This window comes from Pogona vitticeps, chromosome 2, assembly GCF_051106095.1.
Source record: "Pogona vitticeps strain Pit_001003342236 chromosome 2, PviZW2.1, whole genome shotgun sequence".
In the NCBI taxonomy this organism is placed as follows: Eukaryota; Metazoa; Chordata; class Lepidosauria; order Squamata; family Agamidae; genus Pogona; species Pogona vitticeps.
In genome coordinates, this window is record NC_135784.1 from 139,144,058 (window position 1) to 139,155,347 (window position 11,290).

General features: G+C 41.6%; 1 long non-coding RNA gene across 1 annotated transcript; it reads left to right on the forward strand.

The window, feature by feature from the left end:
- Positions 1-6,988: 6,988 nt before the first annotated feature.
- On the forward strand, positions 6,989-7,479 carry LOC144586288 (uncharacterized). Its single transcript, XR_013541027.1, has 2 exons — positions 6,989-7,123; positions 7,268-7,479. It is a non-coding gene; the product is annotated as an uncharacterized LOC144586288 (long non-coding RNA).
- The last annotated feature ends 3,811 nt before the right edge of the window (positions 7,480-11,290 follow it).

Here is an 11,290-nt window from a genome sequence, read left to right on the forward strand (position 1 = left end):
TGTATTCTTCAGGTATATGTGTAGCAAACGACAAAAGAAACAGAGGCCCAGCTACTCAATGGAGATGGGGAAATGATAGCAGATGACAAAGAAAAGGCAGAAGTGCTCAATTCCTATTTTAGTTCAGTCTTTTCCCAAAGGACAGACTGTGACTCGCCAGATAAATGTGAAGTGCAAGTGGAAGGGACAGGACTGCATCTGGAGACTGATAAATAGTCAAGAAAGACCTCACTACCTTGAGTGAGTTCAAAGCAATAGAGTTTATTGGCCAACATCTCCTCAGACCTGTAAAACTATGGAGATTCCATAAAATTTAGTCCTATTGTAACAGACTGTATATTTTAATTGTATTTTCGTGTTAGTATAATATAACAATATTTGAATATATCTGCTGGTCAGTCACTGCAATAAAGAACAGGATCAGATTCAGATGAATTCAGATCTCCACAGGCAGATAAACTGTATCCAAGAGTACTGAAGGAGCTGACTGATGAGTTCTCAGAACCACTGTCATTATTTTCTTGAAATAATGGGAAAGGTGCCAGGTGATTGGAGGAGGGCTAATGTTGTCCCTATCTTCAAAAAGGACAAAAAGGAGGAACCAGACCAGTCAGCTTGACATCAGTCCCAGGGGAAATTCTGGAACAGATTATTAATCGGTCACTATGCAAGCACTTAGAAAACAGTGCAATAATAACTAGAAGTTAACAGATTTGTCAAGAACAAATCCTGTCAGACTAATCTGATTTAATTTTTTGATTGGGTAACCTCCTGATAGACAGAGGGAATGCTGTAAACATAGTATATCTTTACTTCAGCCAAGCTTTTGACAAAGTGCCCCACAAGATTCTGATTAGCAAGCTAATAAGGAGTGGAATGGATACAACAACTGTCACATGGATACACAGTTGGCTACAGAATCATACTCAGAGGGTGATGATTAGTGGCTGCTTCTCAAACTGGATGGAGGTAACAAGTGGGGTACTGCAGGGCTCAGTCCTGGGCCTGGTGCTCTTCAACAGTTTTATTAATGACCTGGATCAGGGGGTGCAGGGAATGCTAATCAAATCTGAAGATGATACAAAATTGGGTAAAATAGCTAATACCCTGAAAGACAGAAACAAAATTCAAAAAGATCTAGAGATGATATTGAACATTGGGCTGAAAACAACAGGATGATATTTAGCAGGGATAAGTGCAAAGTACTGCACCTTGGAAAAAGAAACCAAATGCACAGTTACAAGATGAGGGATACTTGGCTCGGCAACACTAGAAGCGAGAAGAATTTTGGAATTGTAGTAGATCACAACATGAATATGTGGCAACAGTGTTAGGCTTCATTAACAGGAGTACAGTTTTCAAATCCTGCAAGGTACTAGTTGCCCTCTATTTGGCACTAGTTAGGCTTCATCTTAGCGACCTGTCCAGTTCTGGACATCGCACTTCAAGAAGTATGTCAATAAACTGGAACAAATTCAGAGGGCAACATGGATGATCAGGGGACAAGAAACCAAGCCCTATGGGGAAAGACTGAAAGAACTGAGAATGTTTAGCCTTGAGGGAAAAAGACTGAGCGGTGCTATAACAGCACTTTTCAAATATTTGAAAGGCTGTCATACAGAGGAGGGGCAGGATCTGTTCTCAATCATCCCACACAACAATGGGCTCAAATTACAGGAAGCCAGATTTCAGCTAAATGTCAGGAAAAAGTCCTAATTGTTAGAGCAGTATGGAAATGGAATCAATTCCTCAGGAAGTGTTGAGTGCTCCAACACTGGAGGCATTCAAGAGAAACTTAGACAACCACCTGGCAGATATCCTTTGATTTGTAATTCTGCATTGAGCAGGGGGTTGGACTTGATGACCTTATAGGCCCCTGCCATGTTCATTTTTCTATGATTCTATTATTAGCAAAGATAATTAATCATTTTATTATTAAGTATATTAAAGATCAAAGCAGTTATTAATGGGGAAAATGGCAATTTTTAGAGAGTGTTAAATGCAAAAAATGTAATAAGAAAAACTGAAGGCAGGAATAGTTTTATTTGATATTTTCAAGGCATTTGATTATGTAGAATGGCCAACATTAAAAATGATACCGTGTTTCCCCGAAAATAAGACAGGATCTTATATTAATTTTTGCTCCAAAAACGCATTAGGGCATATTTTCAGGGGATGTTTTATTTTATAGTCATGTCGTCATCTGGTTGCTGCACAATGCTCAACAATGGTAGAGGGTGGGGTTTCACTTAACTAGGGCTTATTTTTGGGGTAGGGCTTATATTACAAGCATCCTGAAAGATCATATTAGGGCTTCAGGTTAGGTCTTCTTTTTGGGAAAACTGTAATAAGAGAACTAAATAAATTGAAATTTATTAAGAGTGGCATTAATTATAGCTATGAATTGGAAAACAAAGTATGATTTTCAATTAAATGAATGGTATAAAGAGGTTTGGATTTAGCTATTAATAGTAAGTTAATCTTTAATATTAAAGTAGGGGTTAAGTAAGAATAGTTTTATAGATATTTGGGGAGAATTTATTGATTTTGTATTCATAAAAGGGAAGGGATGTGCACCTCTGCAGTTTTAGAAGGGAAGGGGGCTCTATAAAGGTTGATAAAATTGGTTGTATCTCCCAGTGGTCTCAGGGGGCACAATTTGTATAATTTTGTTGGTTTCTGTTATTAGATGTTTATAAGATTGCATGTTTTTGGTTTTTAAAAATTAAAAAATAATATTTAACTATTATTCAAAACAGTGCTGTTTGACTTTAGGTGCACTGTATTTTGTCTCTTGCTTAAAGTCAGCATGCTCATCAGAAAAACTGAACTCTTGGCAATGTTAGAAATATTACAGGTGTCTCTTCCTATTATTCTATTCTCTGCTCTGCAGGTTAGGTACGGTAAGTGTTTTCTATTTCTGAATGGAACCACTTACTATTCTTAAACACTTGTTTTCAAACTGAGGTGGAACAAGGTACCAACTTACCTATGCCATGTTGTTTGTGCTGCTGCTGCAAGGAGGTAACAAAATATGTCTAGGTAAATAAGGGGCTGTAGCAATAGGGTCTTGTAATTACACATTTAGAGTTTAAATATTGGAAAAGTAGGCATCCGATGTATGTCATGTTTTGAAAACTTGAAAGACTTTAAAATGAGGTGGAGGACTTTTTGGCATTTAAGTAATTTAGACTACAACTCTCACTATTGGCCGTGCTAGATGGAGTTATGGGACACAGCTTCTGGAGAGTCGAAGATTCCTCAGCCCTGCTTTAATTCTTTCTGGTTTCATAACTTCTTGCTGTTTCTGTTAAACAGATGTCTGTGGGTCCTCCAACCCAGTATGTGGATAGGTGGAGTGGGAGCACTTGTGATCTCACTATGCTTCGTTCTCTCCCCACACCTGATCCATCCTAACGTGAAGTTGGAATGGGAGGATTTGGGGTTGCGGAGCACAGAGTTCTTGAAAATTATTTGCTCTAAGATTTGAGAGGGATAATATGTAAATATGATTGTTTCTAGCTTCCCATTAAGCTTCAACATTTTGAAATAGGCAGTGGGAGGAAAATATGAGACAACCACATGAGATGTGAACTATGAGGTATCACTCCACCCAGGGAAGATTTCAATACTGCACATGCATTCCTTCGCAGAACCACTCTGAGCTTAGCAGGTTTGTTCTGTAGATTCCACAAGTCCAGATGTGGAAAAGATTGTGTATTCACTGAGAAATTCTGTATCAAGAACTTCACTCTTACTCATTATTACTATTGTCCTTAACTTTATTACATGCAGTGAAATAATTCAATATATTTCAACCAGTGCTGAAATACTTCTAATTCACATTGTTTGCAATCAGTTTGATGGCATAATGCTTAACTTCAGCTGGATCATGGGCTCCAGGAAGTTGGCCCCATTTTGGAGGTCACTAAAATTCTGCATTACAGGAAATGCAGAATGTGCAAATGTAAGTAGACTCTTAACCCTAACGTCTACCATAGTACCCTGAAATTTCTGTGGGGTCAGAAATTGAGACATTGGCTTACCTCCATGAAGGTCCATTCTGGGTTGTGGAGAAGGAAACATAGAGGAATAGGTTAATCTCTTTTTTGGCGCAGTCCAGGTACGAGGAGTGAATTTAAAAAGGCTTCACAAGCTCCTCCTGGAGTTTACCTTCCCCATCCTAGCCAGAGAAAGGAGGAGTTTGATATTATTTATTTGTTTAATTTACAGCCTGCCTTTCTCGTGATCAGAGGACTCAAAGCGGCTCACAGTATTAACAATAACAGAATTAAGAACACAATAAATTATACAGTAAAAAACCAGTTAAACTAGAACACATTACAATACACAGGAAGATTAAAAATATGTAAAACATTAAAAAATTATATTAACCATTTGGTTGGAACCAGATAACTCCTGGATAAGTTGATTATGAACCCCTGATCTGAGAGGGATGACAAGGTGATTTGAAGTTCTTCTGAGCTCCAGGAAGGCAGGAGAAAACAGGATCAGATCGTCCAGATAAGGATGGACTGCCACCCCTTGCATGTGAAGGGAGGCTACCAGTTGTACCAGAAGCTTAATAAACACCCATGGTGCTTTGAATTTAAAATGGGAATAGCCCGAAGGCAAATTGCAGGAAATGAATGTGACATGGACTGATTGCATACGTAGGTGTGCCTCCTTGAGATCTATGGAGACCATGTAGTCCCCAAGATGAAGAGCTTCTAGAATAGATTTTAAGCTCTCAATTTGGATTTTTGTGTGTGCCGTAAATATGTTTAGGAATTGGGGTCTAACACAGCCCTACATAAGCCATTTATCTTTGGACTACAAACAGGATCTTGAGATGATGGATCTCTTGTGAAAGAATTCCCTGAGACTGGGGGTGGGGGGGACCTGCTCCTGGGATCTGGAGAAATTCTGTAAGATATCCTTCTCTGAAGGTTTGTAGCACTCACTGATAGGAAGTTGTCGTTTCCCAGAGAGAAAATGGGGAACACAACCCTTTACTGGAAGTGTTGAAAAAGCCGGTATGTCAGAAATTTTGCTTGGGAGGTTGGAAGGGGCCTGTGCTGGGCCATTGCTTTGGGCTGGACATGGGGTCAAGGTTGTAAATTGGGCTGAAATATGGATTTGGTCCAAGGGGGATAAAAATTACAGAAGTCCCTGGGACAGGTAAATCCCGATGATAAACAAACGGAGGAAAAACTCCTTCTGGTTTGTCTTATTTTAATTTTTTTGAAGGGGGGGATACATTTGGCATTGCCTTCTTTTTATCTTTGGTCTCCAGTAACACATCTTTGAGGACATGGTCCCCAAATATGTGAGTCTCTTTGTAGGGGACTGTAGCCAGACTAGATTTGGAAGACACATCTGCATTCCAGCACTTGATCCACAGGCAACTGGAAGCTACTGTGGCTACAGCAACAGAATTGGCTGCAGGGTCAGGGAAAACTAAGTAGCATCAGCAATATAGGCAAGGGACTTGTAAAATTTAATTGGGGACCTTTCAAGTACTTGGCATCAAGGTCAGGATTGTTTAACTGAATCCTCCACCCAAAGCACAGAAGTTCAGGGAGGAATCTGAAGAATCTCTAATTTACTAATGTTGAAGCCTGGTGGACTTTATGAAGAGCCTGCTCAGATCACTTTTCATTGGGCTCCTTAAGAGTGGCATCCCTTTTTTTTGGGGGGGGGGAGCCAAAGCCCCCAAGAGCATAGCTGCAATAGAGGTGTCTACTGCTATTAAATTCTCCATCACTTGAGGAGCAAAGAGATAAAATTTCTTGGCAAGAGCAGTATTTTTTTTCCCCATGAAGTAGAATTTCCCATTCCACCTTTAGCATTTTGTCCAAGAATGCTGGGAAGGGATCCTCTCTACAAGATGTTTTGTCTCAGATTAACCACAAGCGAAATTCTCAGGCATCAGGTCTGTGGGTATGTGATCAGAGGCTTTGGAGTGCTGCAACCCCACTGTAGCCAGTGCCTTGGATAACTGGGAGAAAAATAATCAGAGCTGAATAATCATCTCTGGCAGGTTCTTCCTGCTGAGCAGAGTCCGATCGTTCCCCTGTATTCCCACCAGACCACTTCTATTGGGCAGAGGAGTTACCCACGTCTGTGTCTGGTGACACATCAGCTATCTCCATATGAGGAGATGGAGAAGCACTTTCCGCCTTATGTATCAAGAGAGGAAGCTGAGGAATGAAAAAGTGCTAGAGTAAAAGCAGTGAGAAGAGCATGTTTCCTTTTCTTCAGTGCTGATGCTGTAACGGTAGCCTAAGAAGGCATATGTGAGCTTTCTTAGGAGGTCCACAGGGTTGCAAATTGCCCTGAATCTCCCCTAGAACCAGTGTGGTTATACTGTTAATATAGGACTTTTCATTAAAGAGGGACATATTAAACATCGCTGAGAAGGCGGCAGTTCAAAATGGCCACCATGAGGAGGACCCGCAAAATGGCCACTGCCCTCATGAGCTGAGGAGGCGCCCACTGGAGATTTTGGGACAGGGTGCATCTGGAAAGGGCAGACTTTGTCTTTTCAAAATGGCTGACCCTTGGTTTCGGAGGGAAACAGCCTCAGCCTCTCCAACCCCAACAAACCTCCATTGCGGTGCTGCGGATTCATGTCCTCTGTACTGATGGATTCAGGCTCTTCCTCACAGCTGATGCAGAAAAGGTTTGGGGCTGAGCCTGAGATGTAATCAATTTCTACTTCTTCCTCCCCCCCGCCCATCTACACTCGCCAAGGTGGCAATGAAGGACCCCCAACCACACGAAACCTCAGGAGGCAATAATTCAGGGGCAGCCTTGGTGAATCAGGGAGTGAATCAGGCACCTTGCTGACCGCCACCCGCCCCCACCTTGCTTCAAGGACGAGGCTTGCGGAGGATCTTCGGCCAGACCTACTCCCTGAGGCAAAAGGAAGGAAAACCAACAGCAAGGAAGGCTCAAAGCAATAGAGGGGCAAAGCAGAGGAGGAGGGAAGATCTCTCTTTTCTTTTGAAGAGAAACGAACATGAGAAATGTAAATGAAGGGAACGTTATAAAAAGCAGAAAAGAAGTGAGGTATCGCAGGCCAGAAAGAAGAGAGAGCAAGAAGTGAGGCCTATTCTGGGTGAGGAAACTGGGAGCAGCCCGGCTGTGTCCCGCCTTTTCAAGGTCCCTCCTCTTACCTGGACACTCACTATGTTATGTTTTGTTTTTAAATTCATCTACAGTATATGAGCGTTAATGTCCATGCCTTACTTTTTTCTCCTAGGAGCAAGATTGTTTTCTTTCTTACCTGACCGGTTTTGGCCCAGAGGACTCTGGTTGCTGTGAAGTGCTGCCACCCAGATTCCACAGAAGCAACAAAGCCTATTATTTGTTTCTTCCATTTTGAGATAGATAATTTGGGAAGAATGATGTACCAAAAGCCTCCATTGTAGTTCTTTCAAGGGCTGTGACAGGAATAAACAGAGTCTTGCGGTTGATGGCCTCTCATTTCATGCAAAGGTTTTAAAACAAAGTTCCTACTTGCAGAGCCCACATTCTGAGAGAAAACATGTGGAAGGCATTAAAAGATTTCAGAGATCCGGCTGGCATCTTGCAATCAAATCTGTTTAGCTTTAAAGGGCTTGACATTTCAAAATTGATTTCAATACAAACTGCCTACATAATTAGCTCTTGTTTATAGACTTTTCTAATAAGCTTTTTTTAAAAGGATATAACTTCTGTCTACTTTAAAGTGTTTGCTAACTATATTCTCTCAACATGATTTGGACAAATTGCTATAATTTTGTATAATGTACTATTCACAATTGTATGAAAAGATCTCATTCATACAATACTTGTGGTAGGAGTCCTGCTCAGTTCTGGATGTACATTTGCACTGAAGAGCAAAATGGGTTAACTAAACTATAGCACACAGAGGAATTATATCAGAAAGATGCGGATATCCCGGACAACCAAGACAATGTAGTTGCTGACCTTGAGCCAGACATCCTGGAGAGTGAAGTCAAGTGGGCCTTAGAAAGCCTGGCTAACAACAAGGCCAGTGGAGGTGATGGCATTCCAGTTGAACTATTTAAAATCTTGAAAGATGATGCTGTTAAGGTGCTACATTCAATATGCCAGCAAGTTTGGAAAACCCAACAGTGGCCAGAGGATTGGAAAACATCAGTCTACATCCCAATCCCAAAGAAAGGCAGTGCCAAAGAATGCTCCAACTACCGCACAATTGCACTCATTTCACACGCTAGCAAGGTTATGCTCAAAATCCTCCAAGGCAGGCTTCAGCAGTATGTGGACCGAGAACTCCCAGAAGTACAAGCTGGATTCCGAAGAGGCAGAGGAACTCGAGACCAAATTGCTAACTTGCGCTGGATTATGGAGAAAGCCAGAGAGTTCCAGAAAGATATCTACTTCTGCTTCATTGTCTATGCAAAAGACTTTGACTGTGTGGACCACAGCAAACTATGGCAAGTTCTGAAAGAAATGGGAGTGCCTCATCACCTTATCTACCTCCTGAGAAACCTATATGTGGGACAGGAAGCAACAGTTAGAACTGGACATGGAACAACTGATTGGTTCAAAATTGGGAAAGGAGTACGACAAGGCTGTATATTGTCCACCAGTTTATTTAACTTATATGCAGAATACGTCATGCGGAAGGCTGGACTGGAGGAATCCCAAGCCGTAATTAAGATTGCCGGAAGAAATATCAACAACCTCCGATATGCAGATGATACCACTCTGATGGCAGAAAGTGAGGAGGAATTAAAGAACCTTGTAATGAGAGTGAAAGAGGAGAGTGCAAAAAACGGTCTGAAACTCAACATCAAAAAAACTAAGATCATGGCCACTGGTCCCATCACCTCCTGGGAAATAGAAGGGGAAGACATGGAGGCAGTGACAGGTTTTATTTTCCTGGGCTCCATGATCACTGCAGATGGAGACAGCAGCCACAAAATTAAAAGACGTCTGCTTCTTGGGAGGAAAGTGATGACAAACCCTGACAGCATCTTGAAAAGCAGAGACATCACCTTGCCAACAAAAGTCCGAATAGTCAAAGCTATGGTTTTTCCTGTTGTGATGTATGGAAGTGAGAGCTGGACCATAAAGAAAGCAGACCGCCGAAGAATTGATGCCTTTGAATTGTGGTGCTGGAGGAGGCTCTTGAGAATCTCCTGGACTGCAAGGAGAACAAACCTATCCGTTCTAAAGGAAATCAACCCCGAGTGCTCACTGGAAGGACAGACCCTGAAGCTGAGGCTCCAGTACTTTGGCCATCTCATGAGAAGAAAAGACTCCTTGGAAAAAAACTTGATGTTAGGAAAGTGTGACGGCAAGAGGAGAAGGGGATGACAGAGGATGAGATGGCTGGACAGTGTCTGCGAAGCAACCAGCATGAATTTGACACAACTCCAGGAGGCAGTGGAAGATAGGCGGGCCTGGCGCGCTCTGGTCCATGGGGTCACGAAGAGTCGGACACGACTAAACGAACAAATGAAGACTATAGCAGCAAATTCTCCAACCAGAGCAGTATTTTTATCCCAGATGAAATTTCTTCTTCTTTCATTGAATCGTCCAGATCGATACATAGATACTTCATAACTGCTTCTATATGGGAAAAAGAATAAATTTACCTTAAGAAGACTATGGTGGTGAGGATGGGATATTGGTTGTGTCAAAAATGTTAACAGTGACGTAGGTAGCACATCACTTCTTACTCTGGGGTGTCCACAAGGAGTATGCAGTTCTTAGTGGGGCCTTTGTAATTCTGCAGGACTCCTAACTCTGGCATCCCTCTCTTCCCCCTTCCCTATGTGTGACACCCTTTCAGCCACTGAGCTCTGAAAGAAGTCCTCTGTGGAGCTGTAGCAGGATGAAATGCTCAGACTTGCTAAGCAAAATATAGCCAGGTTTTCACTCTGGCTATACAAGCTCAGTGATTCAGGTATCCAGTTGCAAAGCTAGAGTTTGTGGGTTTAATTCCCTGCTGTGCCTCCTGTGAGTAGAGCCAGCTTGTGGCCGTAGGCAAGCTGCACAGTTCCAGGGTGCCCCCAGAAGAAGGGAATGGTAAACCACTTCTGAGTATACTCTACCTCGAAAAGGCTGAAAATATTACACAGCCTGGTCAAAACGAGCTGGAAAGACATGTCTGTATATACTGTGGAGAGTGTACCATAGTATCCAAAGTGAGTGATACAAAACTCAGCATTCTTACACAAGCAGCTCACAGTGGAGAAAAATACAGCGGAAAAGAATATTCTCTGTATTTTATTCAGCATGGTCATAATTTTTCAATCACTCATATTTTCAAACAGCTCTCTGCAGCATTCCATGTGCTACAAAATATGGGTGTGGAAATAATGAGGTTAAGCATAGAGACCCTAGAAGGGTGTGGTTAATCCCATGGGTTGCAAAGGTCCAAATTCAAACTATGGATTAGATCCCCAAATTAACACTTTCCTGTTTTGCAACTGGCAGACTAAGCTTACATAAAAACAATTATGTCTTAATAGACAGAGGCGTAAATTGGGACATTCACTCATTAGGTAAACTTATTGTATTATTGAGATAAGCTAATCCATATGTCACAAACTTCAATCCCACTTGGATCGGCATTTATTCAGGGAATTTCTTCTGGCATTAGGGAGTAATAGTTCTCTTACCCACTTCAGCATTTGCTCATCATGTTCTGTGTCTTAGCTGGTAGGACAAATGATCATGATAAGTTATTGTCCTGTAGCAAATGTTACATCACAGATGGTACACATAAGCAAAGCAATAATGTTGATCAATTAATAGATGTAAGGATTGCCAAGCACTTTTCTGTTGAGACAGAAGTCCTGGTTTAAGATGATTACATTAGAAATGTATTTTAAGCCAGGTGGTTTTCAAAATCTGTGTGGTATAGACTACTTATTGCAGAAAAATCCTTGCTATTTCAGAATCTAGAACCTCTTAAGTCAGAAGTGGGGAAAACAGCAGCCCCAGGTAGCATAGTCAATGGAGGGAAACTGTGGGAGTCATCATCCATTCCATATCTGGAAAGCCAATGTTTCTCCAATCCCATATTTGTGTACACCGAAAAAAATCACATATGCACAATTTGGTCCTACTATGTCTATCACTCAGACCTAGAATCACAGAATAGTAAAACTGGAAGGGACCTATAAGGCCATCAGGTCTAATGCAGAATTGCAGGAATACAAATTGAAGGGTATCTGCCAGGTAGTTGTCTAAATTTCTCTTGAATGCCTCCAGTGCTGGAGCACTCACCACCTCTTGAGGTACT